We start from the raw sequence: 19679 nt of genomic DNA on the forward strand, positions 1-19679 counted from the left end.
CTGGGACTCTTGAACTTCTTTGGTAACTTCTTACCGGGTCTCAGCACACTGCTAGAACCACTACATGTCTTACTATGAAAAGGGGGTGAATGGGTTTGGGGCAAAAGCCAAGAAAATGCCTTTGTAAAAGCGAGAAAATTGTTATGCCCAAACAAATCGCTTGTGTTGTATGTTCCATGTAAGTGTTTGGTACTAGCATGTGATGCATCGTCATATGGCGTCGGGTGTGTATTACAACAAGCTGATGATTTCGGGAAACTGCAACCGGTTGCTTATGCATCCAGGATTCTGTCTGAGGCTGAGAGAGTCTACAGCATGATTGAAAAAGAAGCATTAGCGTGTGTCTATGAGGTGAAGAAAATGCATCAATACCTGTTTGGGCTAAACTTCAAATTGGAAACTGGCCATAAGCCACTTATATCTCTGTTTTCTGAGAGTAAAGGGATAAATGCCAATGCATCGGCCCGCATCCAGAGATGGACGCTCACGTTGTCCGCATACAATAATGCCATCCGCCACAGGCCAGGCACAGAAAACTGCGCCAATGCTCTCAGTAGGCTGCCATTGCCCATCATGGGGGTGGAAATGGAACAGCCCGCAGATCTAGCCATGGTTATGAAAGCATTTGAGAGTGAGCAATCACCCGTCACTACCAGGCAGATCAAAACCTGGACAAGCCAGGACCCCTTATTATCTCTAGTCAAAAGCTGTGTGCTTCACGGGAGCTGGTCCAGTGTCCCAGTGGAAATGCAGGAAGAGATAAAGCCGTTCCAGTGGCACAAAGATGAAATGTCTATACAGGCAGACTGCCTTCTGTGGGGCAATCGAGTAGTGGTCCCCAAGAAGGGCAGAGACACCTTCATCAATAACCTCCACAGTACCTACCCAGGCATCGTAATGATGAAAGCGATAGCCAGATCCCACGTGTGGTGGCCCGATATCGATGCGGACTTAGAGTCCTGCGTTCACAGATGTAATACATGCTCACAGTTAAGCAATGTACCCAGGGAGGCGCCGCTAAGTTTATAGTCGTGGCCCTCCAAACCATGGTCTAGGGTACATGTCGACTATGCAGGCCCGTTCTTGGGTAAAATGTTCCTTGTGGTTGTCGACGCATACTCCAATTGGATTGAATGTGAGATAATGTCGGCTCGCACGTCCGCTGCCACTACTAAAAGCCTGCGGGCCATGTTTGCCACATACGCCTACCCGATGTCCTGGTGAGCAACAACGGGCCATGTTTTACCAGTGCTGAGTTCAAAGAAGTCATGACCCCTAACGGGATCAAACATGTCACATCTGCCCCGTTTAAACCAGCGTCCAATGGTCAGGCAGAGAGAGCAGTGCAAACCATCAAGCAAGGCTTGAAACGGGTAACTGAAGGCTCACTGCAGACTCCTGCTTAGCTACCGCACGAGACCCCACCCACTCACTGGGGTCCCACCTGCTGAACTGCTCATGGAAAGAGCACTTAAGACAAGGCTCTCGTTAGTTCACCCTGATCTGCATGAACAGGTAGAGGGCAGGTGACTTCAACAAAGTGCATTCCATGATAGCGCAAATGTGTCATGCGAGATTGAAATCAATGATCCTGTATTTGTATTAAATTATGGACGAGATCCCAAGTGGCTTTCCGGCATTGTCAGGGTGTTTCGGGTCAAACTTTCAAATGGACTCATTCATTGGAAACACTCGGGCCAAATTATACTGAGATTCACGGACTATCCTGAGCGACCCACCTTGGACCCTAGCTTTTTTGATCCCCCAACATACACACCAGTGACAACCGGCACCACGGTTGACCACGAAGCAGAACCCATCATCCACAGCAGCCCTGCAGGGCCCAACACACCAGGCAGCCCAGCAAGGCCAGCTGCAAAGCAGCCCAGCGAGGGCCCAACAAATGATTCAACAACACCAGCTTTCACACCGAGACGATCAACCAGGGCAAGAAGGGCCCCAGATCGACTTACATTGTAAATAGTTACACGATTGACTTTGCAGGGAGGAGTGTTGTTATATATGTGAACTTGTATTTACTCTGTGCAGCCACCCAGAGGGCTCATCCACTAGGGTCCCAAGGGATGCCATAATCCCTTGGGAGCACAGGTATTTAAGGAGGCTTCACTCTGGAGACCTGCAATAAAAGACTAAGGTCACACTTTACTTTGAGCTCAGTGTTCAGTTTGACTCTTTCTCAATACACAATTCTCACAATAACATGGCTGTTAGCCAGAGTCGAGGGCCCAGCATAAGGACCTTAACAACAGGCAGACCCAACAGTTTTTTTGTGGTGGGGGGGAGGGGGGATGCGGGGAGGCTCTTAGATGATTTGGAACTGTAAGTTTTTTTTAAGCTTATTCATATTTGCACTCATGTTATATTCTAACCAATGCATTAGGATTTAATCAGTATTGAGTACCCAAAAACCTTTTAAAATATACATTTACGATTGTATTATGCATCTATAATTTATCTCAGACCATCCATTATCCCATGTGTAATCTTATTATTTTGGACTTTGGTGCAGAAATGCTTCTGCTGTTCTCTAAGGATTAACTGTAACGTGCAATGTGTTTCAGGAAGAATTATCATCTAAGCTATCCAAAAATCATACTCTATGATTTCTTTTCCATAGGGGTTACCCAAATTCTCTTTAATATTTCCTGACTAAGCTGATGGAAAGGCCTCAGCTTGAAGTATTTTTAAATGTCTTTGCTATCTTATTTAATCTGACAGAAGGGAATGTGATCCCTTTAAAACTGTAATGTGTTCCCATATCTCAGAATGGTGTTTTCCGTTCACGACCCAGATTGCCCCTTAGTACCAGCCCATAGTGAGAAAACGAAAATAAAGGTAATTGCAGAAAGGAACATTCCTAAAAATACTTTTTAAAGCGCTTTGTGCTCAGGAAAGGTCACTGATACTGTAGAAAACATTCACAGAATCTACGATTTCGGACTATAAACTATTCAACTTAAAATGAAAGAGAACAACTTGCATTTATGCAATGCCTAAAATGTTTCAAAGCACTTAACATGGGGTGAATTACCTGGAGATGCAGCTGCTGTTGTTGTGTAGGTAGCCATTTTATACATAACTGGATCACACAAACAGGAATGAAATGAATGACCAGGTTTTTTGGTGTTGGTTGCTGGCCAGGACATGGTGAGTACCTCCTGCTCTTCCTTGAATAGTACTTTGGATCTTTAACATGCATCGGAGCATCAGAACTGGCAGGCGGGGCTTTGGTTTAACATCTCGTTCAAAGGGCAGCAGCTACAACAATGTAGCTGTCCCTCCAGATTATGTACTGAAATCCTGAAGTGGAGCTTGAAGCCACGATCACCTGATTCAGGGACTGGACTTTCCGAGCCAACCTGACACTGTAGGGGCATTTCTTCACCTTCGTGCTCTCAGCGGGGGCGGGCTTCACATATTCGAAAATCACGGCGCACTGTCCAAATGTTTCAAATATACCCTGCCAGTGTGTGCAACTCTCCCTGGCAGCACAGATATGGAAAGTTACCCCTGATGTGCAATATTATTTAGCTCAGTTTAGGAAATATCATTATACCCAGAATGCAAAGGTAAATTTATGACCTTGCCCTAGTGCTAACAAATCAAGTTCCAAATTGGATTTCTCCAAAATTCAATAAGCATCTGGTTTAGAACAGCTTCTTCAGTCCATGCATTTTGTTTATTTGGCATGCGAGGATATTTTGCCAATGCTCCTAAAATTCCAGTGAGGACTATGTTAGTTTAATACATATTAACTGCATCTAGCATCAGTTGTGGCTCAGTGATAGCACTCTTGCCTCTAGGTCAGAAGGTTATGGGTTCATAACACCGCTTCAGAGACGTGAGCCCAAAATCAAGGCCGATTTGATTGTGACTAACTGGGGGTTAAAATTGGTTTTGGACTATGGCGCAAAATGGGCACTGACGAATCGATATGCCCGCTTTACCACCCATTGAATTCACTGGAAAATAAAATCAGGCAGGGTGTAAAACAGGCCACCAATTTGCTAGTGCTAGTTTTACGCTAGCGCCCAAGACCAATTTCACCCCCACTAACTGCTATGGGACATTGTAACTTGGACTTAGTTCCTCTCTAGGTCCCTGAGGTCTTCAGGGAGTCCACAGTGCAGCCTGTGGAGGAGCAGTGAATGACAGATTGCAATGTCAGGATTTCCGCATTAGGCTGTGCTTGCGCTAAATCCTGACGTTGCGGTCAGTTTCAAAGGCGAAATGATGGCGAATTGGCAGTTTTTGCCGTCATTGGTCCTGATGACTGGCAGTTCCCCATCATCAGGACCACAAGTTCCGAGCCATACAATTGAATTGGCATCCTTTATTCTGACTAATTTCAAGGTCAACCAACCTTCCGTGCTTTCGGCAGACTATCTGATACTTGTGCATGTAAGGAAGGATAGCTTTCATTTTGACTCCGGTTATTCTTCAAAATTAGCATTAGGAATAAAGAGCAAAATCTCAATTATTTGGTGGAACCTCTTGTTGGGAGCTTGAACAATGTTAATTGTTAAATGACATTGTTAAATGTCTTTCCCAGTAAAAGAAGACGAGTTCCCCTTGAAACTATAATGCCATATTTTATTTTTTTCAGGATACACTACACTATAAGGTGCTCCTTGACTGGTGTCATCGTACTGGGAAATCAGGCACTGTAGGTCTACGATTTCCCAACCAGTATTCTCTGCAACTAGCAGGACTGCCTGATCTTGGAAATAGTCCTGATATCATTCCTTTAAATTAAGATCTAGATTTTTAAAGGTTAAGGGGGAGAAATTCAGTAGCGCCCCGTTTGGGGCGTTAACTTTTTAAATTTTGAAAATTCAGCGCCAAACGCCAAGGATTCGGAACTTCTTCTAAATTGGGCTTTAGTTCCCCAGAAAAGAGGGGGGTGCTAAATCAAGCACGAATGACTTCAGTGGGGTGCTACAAAGGTGCTACCACCAGAGTGCTACCTAATTTCAGGTGACTTGCATTCAGCAATTATCCTTCAATCCTCCGCACTGGCTCATTCCAGCACTTAAAGGGGAGGTTGTATCAGTGCAGCTGCTCATTTTCATCATTCCTGGAACTGAAGTTGACTTGAGAGCAAGTGAAACACCTCATGGCTATGGCTGCTCCCAATCCAAATCCAAGGGAGAGAGCTCGTCGGTTCACTGACATCGCATTGGAGGCATTGGTGACTGCAGTGGAGCAAAGGAGGGAAGCTCTGTTCCTGGCCAATGGAAGGAGGCCATTGTCTCAGGTCTTCATGGCAAGGTGGAGGGAAATGGCAGAGGTCTCGGCCAGTAGTGTCGTGCAACGCAGCCTGACACAGTGTCGTAAAAAATTCAACAACCTCAGTCGGGTGGTCAATGTGAGTACATGCTTCAGCAGGTCCTGCATACCAGCATCTGAACCTCTATCTGTGCACACTGCGCAAAGCACTACTCCCCCACCAAACATCTGCACCTACTCAAACTCACATCCTCATCTCACACCTTGCCTACATTCACAGTTATTCAATGACAGCAGGCATATCTCCCAGACACATAGCTGGACTCTGACTCACACACATTCATTACTTTTGCAGGCCAAGATGGCACACAATAGGAGGAAGCAGCAGAGGACAGGCAGGGGTGAACCTCAGCTTCAGCAGCTCTCAGGCCTCACTGGGCAGCAGGTGGTGAGCGCCATTGCCGTTGGCAACATCAACCCCGTTGGGGGCATCAATGGTGTCTTCATCCCCTCTTCTTTTCTCATCCCAGATCCCTCTCACAACAGAAGGATTTATCACTTTCCAGCTCCTGATGCTGCCTGCATTGCTTGCTCCATTCCTGCCCCTCTGCCCTCACCTTAACATGAGTCTTGTGCCTTTATGCTTTCAGATAATCAGCAACCAGATGACCGGACTGCCCCTGAGCCCCCCAATAAGAGTGACTAAGGAGAAGAGGAGGAGGACCAAAGCACCGCGTCACTGCACTTCTCACCCGCAGGCACCACCTCAGAGACTGGAACTACGCGATTGTTAGAGGCAAACTTAGTAGAGGGGTGTGCATTGGGCAATGCACTAGGGATGAGTGGGCTGCAGCAAGTCCAAGGGGAAAGGGTAGCTCAGGAGCAAGCTTACTGGAGGGAGAGTTCACAAGTGAGTTCTGCTGCACAGGATTCAGATGAGGACCTCGATGGGGAGGCACTCACAACAAGGATGATGGCCATGCACTCCAAGATGATAGGCGCAATGGCAAGGGTCTCGGCAATGGTAAGGAACATGGAGGAGTCCACCTCCAACATTGCACAGAGCTCTGCGCACAAAGGTGTTCAGGAGGCGAGAGGAAGACAGACTCCAGGAGAGTATGCAAAACTTGCTCCTGCTGCAGTCGATGGCGGTCGATGTGGCGGAGGAACTCCAAGAGGTGAAGGGCCAGCAAGCCTTGCTCTTTGCCTCAGAGTCCTCCAAAACCATCTTCCACTCCGCTTCGTCGAGCAGGATTAAACGTGTTCACGTTTCTTCTTCCAAAAGGTACACAGGGGGAGCGCTGTGATCACCAGCCTAAAGGAAGAAGATGGTTCTGTGACGTCTTTGCTGCCTGACATGCTGAGGGTCAGCAAATCCTTCTATGCCGGGCTGTACGATGTCAAGCCCACATACCTCGCGGCCTCCCAGTCCTTCCTGTCGTCTACCTCGGAGGTTTTAGACGACAGCGAGTGGGAGAGTCTGGACCACCCGCTAACTCTGGACGAGCTGACAAAGGTCGTCCAGTCCCTCATGACGAGTAAAACTCCCAGAAGTGATGGCTTACCGGTCGAGTTGTATTCGGCTCTGTGGGACTGGATAGGCCCAGACCTGCTGGAAGTGTACGGGGGTATGCTTCTGGCCGGCAGCATGTCAGAATCAATGAGGAAAGGCATCATCACCCTCATCTACAAGCAGAAGGGGGAGAGGGAGGAAATCAAAAACTGGCGGCCTATTTCGCTGCTCAATGTGGACTACAAGATCCTGTCGAAGGTCATTGCAAACAGGTCTGCTCTGGAGCTGGTGATCCACCTGGACCACACCTGCGCTCTCCCCGGCAGAAAGATCTCTGATAGCCTCGCGCTACTCAGGGATACAATCGCCTATGTGCGGGTCAGGAGGATGGACACCTGTTTAATCAGCTTGGACCAGGAGAAGGCCTTTGACAGGATATCGCACATGTACCTGATGGACATGCTCTCCAAGATGCACTTTGGGGATGGTATCTGCAATTGGATCCAACTGTTCTACACAGACATCAATGGGTGGGAAACTGAAAGCTTCCAGATCAAGTTTGGAATCAGGCATGGCCGACCCTTTCCTCTGTCTTGATTATGTGCTGTATCGAGCCCTTTGCCGAGTCCATCAGGAAGGATGCGGGCATTAGGGGGTGACAATCTCAGGCAGCGGAGGCGCTCAAGTCAAGACCTCCCTGTACATGGACGACGTCACCGTCTTTTGCTCGGATCCGCAGTCGGTCCGCGGATTGCTCACAATCTGCGATCAGTTTGAACTGGCCTCGGGGACAAAGGTTAATCACAGCAAAAGCGAGGCCATGTTCTTTGGAAGCTGGGCCGACCGATCCTTTATTCCCTTCACTGTGAAGTCAGATTACCTGAAGGTGTTGGGAATATGATTCGGAGCGGATGGGGCATGCGCCAAAAACTGGAAGGAGCGTATCACTAAAGCCAAACAGAAACTGGGATGGTGGAAGCTGTGCTCTCTCTCCATTGCAGGAAAGAACCTGGTCATCAGTAGTGAGGTGCTCTCGGTGTTGTTGTACGTGGCGCAGGTCTGGCCCATACCCTGCTCCTGCGCCGCGGCAGTCACCCGGGCCGTCTTCCATTTCATCTGGAAATCGAAAATGGACCGTGTCCACAGATCTCTGGACAAGGGAGGAAAGGACGTTCCGAACGTGGCCCTCATCCTGATGGCCACCTTTGTGTGCGGCTGCATCAAGCTTCGTACGCAAACACCAAGTGTCAGTACGTGCTGAGATTCTATCTGCCCCGGTGTTGCGAAGGATGGGTCTGGCCAGGCTGCCACCGAAAGCTCCAACCAGTTGGACCATCTCACCACCTGTCCTTTGTGTTTTACAAGAAAAACACCTTTGACCACAAGGCCATAAAGCAGTGATCAGCACGCAAGGTCCTGGACGCCCTACGAAAGAAGGAGATGATGGATCCTGTCGGACGGTTCCCCGAGTAGACTGTCGAACTCATTTGGTAGAATGTCTCATCACCAGAGCTTTCACACAAGCACCAAGACTTGGTTGGCGGTGAGAAGGGCCCTACCCGTCAGATCCCTCATGCACAGCTGGGATTTCAAAGACACGGCACTCTGCCCCCGAGTCGGCTGTGGTGTGGACGAGACTGTCATCCATCTCCTTTGGGATTGCCCCTTTGCAAGGAGGTTTGGAAGGAGATGCAGTGGTTGCTGTCAAGGTTCATCCCAAGCAGTTCCGTAGCACAGGACTCTGTGCTTTGCGAACTGTTCCCAGGGACGCACACTGAGACAGACATCATCTGCTGCTGGATATCTATCAATTCGGTGAAAGACGTACTTTGGTCTTCCTGAAATTGCTGGTCTTCCAAAGCAAGGAGATGTCCACGGCCAAATGTTGCAGACTGGCGCAATCCAAGGTCCAGGAGTACATGCTGAGGAACGCACTAAAGGTTGGTGCAGTCGCCGCAAAGGCACGATGAGGAAGGGCCATAGTTTAAGGCCCTTCCGCCACAGTAAACCCAGGGGATGGAATCAGATCCCCCTCAGGCTGTACTTGTTAATCTGCTTGTATACATAGAGCACCATGTACTGAAAAACACATGTGTTGTGCCATGAATGATGGAAGTCTCTGCACTGTTTAGTAAATTGTAAAGAAATGTAAATGTATCCCCATCCGTTCTGTGTACTGTTTTCATCTGCATAGTGCTACATGTAACGTGATTCGTGATCGGTTTTGAAATGTATCCTGGAATGTAATGTAAACCTGTTCTCATCTGCTCCATGGCTCCATGTAATACCCTTACTTACACAGTACTACATGTAACGTGATTTACGAATTGTACTAAACTGTACCTTGAAATGAAATGCACGCGAGTGCATTGTATGGAACTGCTGTCAGCATCCAAACGAATTGTATGAAATTGCTGACCGCAAGATACTGAACTATTTTCCAATGTATTGTGAAAATGTTATATGAATAAAGTATATTTTTGGAAAAAAAAAGAAGTCAGCGCACACTATGGAGTCCATCATTTCCAATCTGAAGACAATGGTGGACTCCGAGAGAGACCGTGGGGACCCAGATCTTGTGACGCATGTCATGGGTGATGTGACAGCTTGCATTGCAGCACAGGTTGAAGCCATGCAATGTCATAGTGCTGTAATGCAGACAATGGTTGCTGGTATTGAAGCTCAGACTGCTCTCATGTAATCTCAGCTTGATGCCACGCAACCTCTGACTGCTGCATCACAGCTGGGTCCATCACAGTCGGCTGTGGATCTCACAGTTTTGCAGCAAGCCACCAAGCTGTGCTCCAGCAGATCGGTTGGGATGCTGAGGTGCCGCCCTGAGGGAGTGGCACTGGGTCAGTAGAGATGGCACCTGCTGTCCTCTCTCAGAATGACAGCATTCCTGATTTCACCACTGCCACTCCGTCATTGCACTTATCACTGCCTGTCATCCAGCCAGTCCAGACTGCCTCCGCCCAACCTGACTGCAGTCTGCAGCCGGACTTTCCACACCCAGAACTGAATGAGGGCGACCGTCAAGGCCATCTGTGTTCTCTGGTCCCGACACTCAGTAGCTTTCCACCAGCCCTGCTGCAACCACTGGGGAGGCACTGCCTAGGAATAGTAGAATAGGTAAAGCCAAAGTTAAAAGGGGATATAAGATTTTGCACAATGGTGAATAGTAAAGTTAATTGTTGTTTATATATGTGGTTAATGTTTTCGGATAAAATTTTAATTGGAATGTTGCATAAGAAAATAAGAAATAGGAGCAGGAGTAAACCATTTGGCCTCTCAAGCCTGCTGCGCCATTTAATAAGATCATGGCTGAATTGGTCATGCACTCTGTTGTGTATCTGTAAAGCATGCACTCCCATGTTCCGTCACCAGGGAGTGCATGCCCTGAAGTCCCAAGGGATCCCAGCATCCCTTGGGGGCACTGTATATAAGCCGGCCCCTCAGGCCTGTTCCTCACTCTGGAGTGTCTTAATAAAGACTGAGGTCACTGTAACTTTAACCTCCCTGTGTGCAGTCTCATCTGTGTTAGAAACACAATAACTGCAATGAGTATACGAATCCAACGCAAAGATGCAGCAAAATGTGGGCATACTGGAGAAGTTCTCAGAGGGTAAGGACTGGGAAGCCTATGTCGAATGGCTAGACCAGTACTTTGTAGCCAACGAGCTGGACGGAGAAGGAAGCGCTGCAAAAAGGAGAGCGGTCCTCCTCACGGTCTGCGGGGCACCAACCTACAGCCTCATGAAGAATCTTCTGGCTCCGGTGAAACCCACAGATAAGTCATATGAGGAGCTGTGTACACTGGTTCGGGAGCATCTTAACCCGAGGGAGAACTTGCTGATGGCGAGGTATCGGTTCTACACGTGCCAGCGATCTGAAGGTCAGGAAGTGGCGAGCTATGTCGCCGAGCTAAGACGACTTGCAGGACAATGTGAGTTTGATGGCTACCTGGAGCAAATGCTCAGAGACTTTTTTATACTGAGCATTGACCACGAGGCCATCCAACGAAAACTTTTGACTGCAGAGACACCGATCCTCAGTAAGGCCATTGCGATAGCAAAGGCGTTTATGTCCACCAGTGATAACACTAAACAAATCTCTCAGCACACAAGTGCTAACAATGTTCATAAATTAACTGGAACTGTGTTTGCGAGCAGAAATGTACAGGGCAGAAACCATGAGTCTGCAACTGCCAGCAGGCATCAGGTGACCCAGATGACTCAGAGTCCCCAACAAAGGATGAATGCAAGGCAATTCACACCTTGTTGGCGTTGTGGAGGCTTCCATTCAGCTTATTCATGCCGCTTCAAAGGATATGTTTGCAAGAGCTGCGGAACAATGGGGCAACTCCAACGAACTTGCAGATGAGCTGCAAGCTCCTCAAAACCTGCTAAACACCACGTGGCAGAGGAAGATCGGTCCATGGTGGATCAAAGCAATTTCAAGCCTTAGAGAGAGGAGGCAGATGCTGGAGTACATGGGGTGCACACATTTTCGATGAAATATCCACCTATAATGCTAAATGTAAAATTGAATGGCTTACCCATAGCTATGGAACTGGACACTGGCGCTAGCCAATCCATCATGAGTAAAAAGATGTTTGAGAGACTGTGGTGTAACAAAGCACTCAGACCAGCCCTGAGCCCCATCTACACGAAACTGAGAACGTACACCAAACAGCTTATCACTATCCTGGGCAGCGCCATGGTCAAGGTCACCTACAAGGGCCCGGTGCACGAACTGCCACTCTGGATTGTCCCGGGCGATGGCCCAACACTGCTTGGAAGGAGCTGGCTCGGCAAAATCCGCTGGAACTGGGATGACATCCGAGCGCTATCACATGTCAATGAGGCCTCATGTACCCAGGTTCTTAACAAATTTCCTTCCCCTTTTTGAGCCAGGCATTGGAAACTTTTCCGGGGCGAAGGTACGGATCCACTTGGTCCCAGAGGCACGGCCCATTCACCACAAGGCGCGAGCGGTACCTCACATGAGGGAGAGAATGGAAATCGAGCTAGACAGGCTGCAACACGAGGGCATCATCTCCCCAGTGGAATTCAGTGAGTGGGCCAGCCCGATTGTTCCAGTACTCAAAAGTGATGGCACGGTCAGGATTTGTGACAATTATAAAGTAACTATTAATCGTTTCTCGCTATAGGACCAATACCCGTTACCTAAGGCAGACGACCTATTTGCGACGCTGACAGGAGGCAAGACATTCACCAAGCGCGACCTGACTTCAGCCTTCATGACGCAGAAACTGGAGGAGTCTTCGAAGGGCCTCACCTGCATCAACACGCACAAGGGACTGTTCATCTACAACAGATGCCTGTTTGTAATTCGGTCGGCTGCCGCGATCTTCCAGGCAAACATGGAGAGCCTACTCAAGTCGGTACCACGCACGATGGTTTTTCAGGACGACATATTGGTCACGGGTCGGAACACTGTCGAGCACCTACAAAACCTGGAGGAGATCCTCCAGTGACTGGATTGGGTAGGGCTGCGGCTGAAGAGGTCGCAATGCATCTTCATGGCAACAGAAGTGGTGTTTTTGTGGAGAAAGATCGCGGCGGACGGCATTCGGCCCACAGACGCCAAGACAGAGGCTATCAGGAACGCGCCCAGGCCACAGATCGTCATGGAGCTGCTGTCGTTCCTGGGACTCCTCATCTATTTTGGTAACTTCCTACCGGGGTTAAGCACCCACTTAGAGCCCCTACATGTGTTATTGCATAAAGGTGAGAACTGGGTATGGGGAAAAAAAAACAAGTAATTGCTTTTGAGAAAGCCAGAAACATTTTGTGCTCCAACAAGCTGCTTGTATTGTATAACCCGTGTAAAAGACTTGTGCTAACGTTGCGGGGAAGTTGCAACCTGTCGCCTATGCCTCCAGAAGCTTGTCTAAGGCCGAGAGGGCCTACAGCATGATTGAGAAAGAGGCATTAGCGTGTGTGTTCGGGGTAAAGAAAATGCATCAGTACCTGTTTGGCCTCAGATTTGAGCTGGAAACCAATCACAAGCCCCTCATAGCCCTGTTCGCTGAAAACAAGGGGTTAAATACTAATGCCTCAGCCCGCATACAAAGGTGGGCACTCATGCTATCAGCGTATAACTATACCATCCGCCACAGGCCAGGCACCGAGAACTGTGCGGATGCTCTCAGTCGGCTACCATTGCCCACCACGGGGGGTGGAAATGGCGCAGCCTGCAAACTTGTTGATGGTGGCACAGCCCGCAGGCTTCTTGATGGTCATGGAAGCGTTTGAAAATGATAAAGCACCTGTCACGGCCCGCCAGATTAGGACTTGGACCAACCAAGATCCTCTGCTGTCCCTAGTAAAAAAACTGTGTACTACACCGGAGCTGGGCCAGCATCCCCGTCGAAATGCAAGAGCTAATCAAGCCATTCCAGCAGCGTAAGGACGAGCTGTCCATTCAGGCAGACTGCCTGTTGTGGGGTAACCACGTAGTGCTACCCAAAAAGGCAGGGAGACGTTCATCTCGGATTTCCACAGCACACACCCGGGTATAGTAATGATGAAAGCGATAGCCAGATCCCACGTGTGGTGGCCCGGTATCGATTCTGACTTAGAGTCCTGTGTGCGGCAATGCAGTGTGTGTGCTCAGTTAAGCAACACGCCCAGAGAGGCACCACTAAGTTTGTGGTCCTGGCCCTCCAGACTATAGTCGAGGATCCATGTCGACTATGCGGACCCGTTTCTCGGTAAAATGTTCCTGGTGGTGGTGGATGCTTTTTCAAAATGGATTGAATGTGAAATAATGTCGGGAAGCACCGCTACTGCCACCATTGAAAGCCTGAAGGCCATGTTTGCCACCCACGGCCTGCCTGACATACAGGTCAGTGACAGCGGGCCATGTTTCACCAGTGCCGAATTTAAAGAATTCATGACCTGCAATGGGATCAAACCTGTTACCCCGGCCCCATTTAAACCAGCCTCCAATGGGCAGCAGAGCGGGCAGTACAAACAATCAAACAGGGCCTTAAACGAGTCACAGAAGGCTCACGCCAAACCCGCCTGTCCCGAGTACTGCTTAGCTACTGCACGAGACCCCACTCGCTCACAGGGGTGCCCCCGGCTGAGCTAATCATGTAAAGGACACTTAAAACCAGACTCTCGCTGGTTCACCCCAACCTGCATGATCAGGTAGAGAGCAGGCGGCAGCAACAAAATGTAAATGATGGTCGCGCCACTGTGTCACGGGAAGTTGATCTGAATGACCCTGTGTATGTGCTAAACTATGGACATGGTCCCAAGTGGATCGCAGGCACAGTGATAGCTAAAGAAGGGAGTAGGGTGTTTGTAGTCAAACTAGACAATGGACAAATTTGCAGAAAGCACCTGGACCAAACAAGGCTGCAGTTCACAGACTGCCCTGAACAACCCACAGCAGACACCACCTTTTTCCAGCCCACAACACAAACCCAAAGGATCAACGACACCACGCCGGACCAAGAAATCGATCCCATCATGCCCAACAGCCCAGCAAGGCCAGGCTCACCCAGCAGCCCTGCAGGGCCAACAACACGCCAGCCCTGCGAGGACACAGCCAACACACCAGAACAGACATTTGTACCGAGGCGGTCCACCAGGGAAAGAAAGGCGCCCGACCGCCTCACCTTGTAAATAGTTTTCACTTTGACTTTGCGGGGGAGTGATGTTGTGTATCTGTAAAGCATGCACTCCCATGTTCCGCCACCAGGGAGTGCATTCCCATGCTGGGATCCCTTGGGAGCAATGTATATAAGCCGGCCCCTAAGGCCTGTTCCTCACTCTGGAGTGTCTTATTAAAGACTAAGGTCACTGTTACTAGTTACTTTGACCTCCCTGTGTGCAGTCGCATCTGTGTTAGGAACACAATACACTCAGCTCCACTTCCCTTTATAACCCTTTATTCCCTTATCATTCAAAAATTTGTCTATCTCCGCCTTAAATATATTCAATGACCCAGCCTCCACAACTCTCTAGGGCAGCGAAGTCCACAGATTTACAGCCCTCTGAGAGAAAAAATTGTTCCTCATCTCAGTTTTAAATGGGCGGCCTCTTATTGTGAAACTCTGCTGCCTAGTTTTAGTTTCCAATATGAGTGGATATATCCTCTCTGCATCCACCTTGTCGAGCCCCCTCATTATCTTATATGTTTCAATAAGATCACCTCTCATTCTTCTGAACTCCAATGAGTATCGGCCCAACCTACTCAACCTATCTTCATAAGTCAACCTCCTCATCTCCGGAATCAACCTAGTGAACCTACTCTGAACAGTCTCCAATGCAAGTATATCCTTCCTTAAATACGGAGACCAAAACTGTATGCAGTACTCTAGGTGTGGCCTCACCAATGCCCTGCTCTTATGCCCCATCCCCCTTGCAATAAAGGCCATTATTCCATTTGTCTTCCTGGTTACTTGCTGTACCTACATACTAACAATTTGCTCTCCCACCCATCTTTCTGCCATCAGCAAACCTGGCTACATTACACTTGGTCCCTTCATCCAAGTCATTAATATAGATTGTAAATAGTTGAGGCCCCAGCACAAATCCCTACGGCACTCCACTAGTTACTGTTTGCCAACCGGAAAATTACCCATTTATCCCGACTCTCTGTTTTCTGTTAGTTAGCCAATCCTCTACCATGCAGATATATTACCCCAACCCCGTGAACTTTTATCTTGTGCAGTAACCTTTTATGTGGCACCTTATCGAATGCCTTTTGGAAATCCCAATACACCACATCCACTCGTCCCACTTTACCCATCTTGCTCGGTACATCCTCAAAAAACTCTAGCAAATTTGTCAAACATGATTTCCCTTTCGTAAAACCATGCTGACTCTGCTTGATTGAATCATGCTTTTCCAAATGTCTTGCTGTTGCTTCCTTAATGGACTCCAGCATTTTCCCAATGACAGATGTTAGGCTAACTGGTCTATAGTTTCCTGCTTTCTGTCTGCCTCCTTTTTTAAATAGGGGCATTACATTTGAGGTTTTCTAATCCGCTGGGACCTCCCCAGAATTCAGGGAATTTTGGTAGATTCCAACCAATGCATCCACTATTCTGCAGCCACTTCTTTTAAGACCCTAGGATGCAAGCCATCAGGTTCAGGGGACTTGTCCGCCTTTAGTCCCATTATTTTACCGAGTACTACTTCTTTCGTGAAAGTGATAGTATTAAGTTCCTCCCTCCCTATAGCCCCTTGATTATCCACTATTTGAATGTTTTTAGTGTCTTCTACCATGAAGACCAATACAAAATATTTGTTCAAAGTCTCTGCCATTTCCCCGTTCCCCATTATTAATTCTGTAATCTCATCCTCTAGGGGACCAACATTTACTTTAGCCACTCTTTTCCTTTTTATGTACCTGTAGAAACTCTTAATATCTGTTTTTATATTTCGTGCAAGTTTGCTTTCATAATCTAGCTTCCCTCTATTATATTTTTAGTCGTTCTTTGCTGGCTTTTAAACGTTTCCCAATCCTCTGGCTTCCCACTACTGTTGGCCACATTTTATGCCTTGTTTTCAATTTGATACCGTCCCTTATTTCCTTAGTCAGCTACAGATGGTTATCCCTTCTCTTAGTCTTTCCTTCTCATTGGAATATATTTTTGTTGAAAGTTATGAAATATCTCCTTAAATGTCTGCCACTGCTCATCAACCGTTCCACACTTTAATCTATTTTCCCAGTCTACTTTAGTCAACTCTGCCTTCATACCTTTGTAGTCTCCTTTGTTTAAGCTTAGGACACTGTTTGAGATCCAACTTTCTCACCCTCCAACTGAATTTGAAATTCAATCTTGCTATGGTCACTCATTCCTAGAGGATCCTTTACTAGGAGATTGTTTATTAATCCTGTCTCATTACATAGTACCAGATCTAAGATAGCCTGCTCCTTGATTGGTTCTGCAATGTATTGTTCAAGGAAACTATCCCTATGAACTCTTCCTCAAGACTACTCTGGTCAATTTGCTTTGTCCAATCAATATTAAGGTTAAAATTGCCCATGATTATTGCTGTTCCTTTTTTACAAACCTCCATTATTTCTTGATTTATATTCCGTCCAACAGTGTAGCTACTGTTAGGGGGCCTATAGACTACGCCCACCAGCGACTTTTTCCCCATATTATTTCTTATCTCCACCCAAGATTCAACATCTTGATCCTCTGAGCCAATATCGTTTCTCACTAACGCACTGATCTCATCCTTCATTAATAGTGCTACCCCAACTCCTTTTCCTTTCTGTTTGTCCTTCCGAATTGTCAAATACCCCATAACATTTAGTTCGCAGCCTTGGTCACCTTGCAACCATGTCTCTGTAATGGCTATCAGATCATACCCATTTGTATCTATGTGTGCCGCCAACTCATCTATTTTGTTATGAATGCTGCGTGCATTCAGATAAAGAGCTTTCAAATTTGATTCTTTTACCATTTTTTCCTGCTTTGACCCCACTTTCTGATTCACCTTTTATGTTTATACATTCTGTCCCTTCCTGGCTTGCTCTGGTTTTCATTTCGCCCAGTGCTACCCTGCTCTATTGCCTGCTCCTTATTCTTTGACTTTTTAAATTTCCGCTCACCTGAACCCTCCCCAACACTAATTAGTTTAACGCTCTCTCCACAGCCCTAGTTATTTGATTTGCCAGGACCGTAGTCCCAGCACGGTCTAAGTGGAGCCTGTCCAAACGGAACAGCTCCCTCTTACCCCAGTACTGGTGCCAGTGTCCCACAAACCAAAACCCATTTCTCCCACACCAGTCTTTGAGCCATGTGTTTAACTCTCTGATCTTATTTACCCTATGAAAATTTGCTTGTGGCTCAGGCAATAATCCAGAGATTATTTGGTGCTGTCTCTCATTTTAGTTTTGGGGCTGTGGTATGGAATTAGAAATTGATGTAATGACGGGGACGTGCTGAGCAAGTGGGAAGTGGCCTGAAATTCATTAGAACCGAAGTCTGATGAGGCGGTCGCGGGTCACCCTTGCAGAATACCAATTGAGTGGCTGCCTCCTCCGTCACTGCTGTTCCTGCTCCTCCTCCTCCTCATCCTCCTCCTCTTCCTGAGGTGGTGGAGCTATGCCCTGTGGCAATGGCTGCGCCCTCATGATGGCCAAGTTGTGCAGCATGCATCAGACAACGACAAAAAGGGACACTCGCTCAGCCAAGAACTGGAGGACATCTCCTGAGCGGTCCAGGCAGCGGAACCATTGCTTCAGCACTCCGATGGTCTGCTCAATGATGTTCCTGGTGGTGGCATGGCACTCATTATATGAATGTTAGGCAGGCGTGTTGGGGTTGCGGAGGGAGTCATGAGACAGGTTGTAAGGGGGAGATTGGAAGGCTTCCTCTCCCATGAGCGGGCCCACTGATATAGAGGGTCGATGCTCGCCCCAGCCCACGTAGCAATTCTCGAAGTTAGCAGACAGAGACGGATGGCAAAGTATAACGATCTTTATTACGAACGTCCGGGAACACCTCTTATCACAATCGCCTGTGAGTGGAGATGCTCCCCGAACAGCACAATCGTACAACTTTTATACATTTCAAAACCCCTCTGTTCCCAGACAAGACCTCCCTAGATTTCTAATTGAACTACCTTATCAGTGCTACTTCTCTAATTGGACTACCTTATTAGTGCTACTTTTGGATTGACAGGCCAAGACCCTCGTGACCGCTTTAGGCCGTGACTAGAATGACTTCATTAGGTCGGAATTTGTTATACATTTCCTTGGTGCCTGTGAGTCGCCTCGAGCCTCTTCGCAAGGTCTTATCAATGTCTGTTTAGGTTCTCACATCGTATCCTGTCGGAATATTATTGAATTGATAACTTCTGGAGCCTTAGTACAAGGCCGAAGAGAGGCCTTTTACCTCCTTATGGGCCATTGCAGGAACCAGCACTTTAACCCTTATCCCGCTGGTACCCCTAATGCCAAATTTCTCTTACAATTCCCCCCTTTTGGCCCTTGGCTATATGCCAAACTGGCCATATTTCCCGATAACTATCTCCCTGCAGTCAAGTTCCAGATAGGTTTGTTCACCTGGGTGGCCATCTCCCAAGCTTCGGGACCTCCTGAAACCTTCCCACCGAGTTATATAAGTTAAGTCCTTCCTGTAGTACTGCTTAAATTTTCATCCCTTATGGCCTTAATCATAGTGCGTGCCCTGACGTATCGTTTGACCTGTTTAATTTGTGCACATGTTAATCCCATCATGACCATCAGAACCAGGCCCTGTATTACTATAAGTACATGTGATATTATTTTTATCCATGGGTGAATTTGATTATCAAGTCCAATGTTTCACAGCTTTGAGTACCAGGGCTGATCAGCCAGCATTGCATTAGTGTCTCTCTATAAGTTGTCTATTTCTTCCATGAGCAGGATATACTGTCATCTTTGATTCTGGATTCCTTGCACCAGACATAATTGTTCCTCATTTAATTCCGGTATTGTTCCGTGGATGATTTCCGTTGTCTCAGGATGTATATGGTTAAGTTGGCTGCCCCCGTGCTCACACACCACTCTCCGTTCCCTTGCGGGGCAGCGATGGTCTCCGGATCGTGTTCAAGAGGAGTAATACTCAGCATACATCCGGTTATCTGGTGGAATCCGCAATCATCATTCGTCATTCGTGGCGTACCTCGACATAAAACCACTCGGTTATTTTTATAACAGTCGGTTATGGCAATGCCTCTGGTACTATTGTTAACTTTAATCACCCGTCTGGCAGGCTGATGGTAACGCAACCGAGTTTGGTTTCTTACTTCACCGATATTATCGATCTGGTATAAGGGGTCTCCCTTTGTTACATTATATGGGCCACCTGTAACAGTTCCCCTTCCGCGCCATCTCCCCACCGCGCATGTAGGGCTTGTTTATCCAAGTCCCT

The sequence above is a fragment of the Pristiophorus japonicus genome, chromosome 1 (genome assembly GCF_044704955.1).
Source record: "Pristiophorus japonicus isolate sPriJap1 chromosome 1, sPriJap1.hap1, whole genome shotgun sequence".
Classification (NCBI taxonomy): Eukaryota; Metazoa; Chordata; class Chondrichthyes; family Pristiophoridae; genus Pristiophorus; species Pristiophorus japonicus.